The sequence below is a fragment of the Octopus bimaculoides genome, chromosome 18, assembly GCF_001194135.2.
Source record: "Octopus bimaculoides isolate UCB-OBI-ISO-001 chromosome 18, ASM119413v2, whole genome shotgun sequence".
Taxonomy (NCBI): domain Eukaryota; kingdom Metazoa; phylum Mollusca; class Cephalopoda; order Octopoda; family Octopodidae; genus Octopus; species Octopus bimaculoides.
The window spans coordinates 48,956,902-48,957,753 of record NC_068998.1 but is presented as its reverse complement, the minus strand read 5'-3'; the positions used below and the strand labels follow the sequence as shown (position 1 = coordinate 48,957,753).

The window sequence follows — 852 nt, the reverse complement described above, 5'->3', positions numbered from 1 at the left end:
ATATATATATATATATATATAAGCTGAAAGAAGTGTGTTGTATGTATAAAAACATGTGTGTGTGTATGGGTGTTTGTGTGTGTGTGTTCGCGTGCGTTTGTATGTGTGTATGTCGTTTTTGTCATTGTTTACCCCACGACAAACGCATGACAACCGTTGCTGGTGTGTTTCCGTCCCCACGTAACTTAGAGGCTCGGTAAAAGAGACCGATAGAATAAGCAGGATGCTTAACAAAAAACGGATTCTGGGGTCGATACATTCGACTAAAGATTCTTCAAGGCGGTGCTCCAACTTGGTCGCAGTCTAATTTCTGAAACAAGTAAAAGATAAAAGACACATACGTATATATGCATGTATGTATGTATGTATGTATGAATGAATGTATGCATGTATGTTATACACAGCGTGCGTTAACAACAGAATAATTCTTACCTTATTTTGAAAACTATATTCCAACATTCCAACATTCCAACAACATTAAAGAAATAAATTTGAAGTCGATGCGATTTTTTCTTACAACAAAACTTTAATATCAGAGAGTTTATAAATGATGTATATGTCACTGTGTGTATGTGTTTATGTATGTGTGTGCGTGTGTTTATGTGGCTGTGAGTGAGGGCACATATGTTCGTGTGATTTTGTGCCAAACTTTGATCTTCAAATTCCGTTCATTTCTTATCGATTATGGCTTCTGTAAATGCTGTTGATGTTGTTATCTGAATGTCAGAAAGATGTTGTGTATGCGTCAGTGCATGTGCGAGTGGGCTTATGTATGTGTGAGAGAGAGGGTCTGTGTGTGTGTGTGTGTGTGTGTGTGTGTGTGTGTGTGTGTGTGTGTGTGTGTGTGTGTGT

The 852-nt window shown here is 37.8% G+C and overlaps 1 protein-coding gene across 1 annotated transcript in view; it reads right to left on the bottom strand.

The window, feature by feature from the left end:
- The window catches only part of LOC106877747 (uncharacterized), a 260,355-nt gene that overhangs the window by 135,054 nt on the left and 124,449 nt on the right, over positions 1 to 852 (bottom strand). The gene's annotated exons all lie outside the window — the stretch shown is intronic.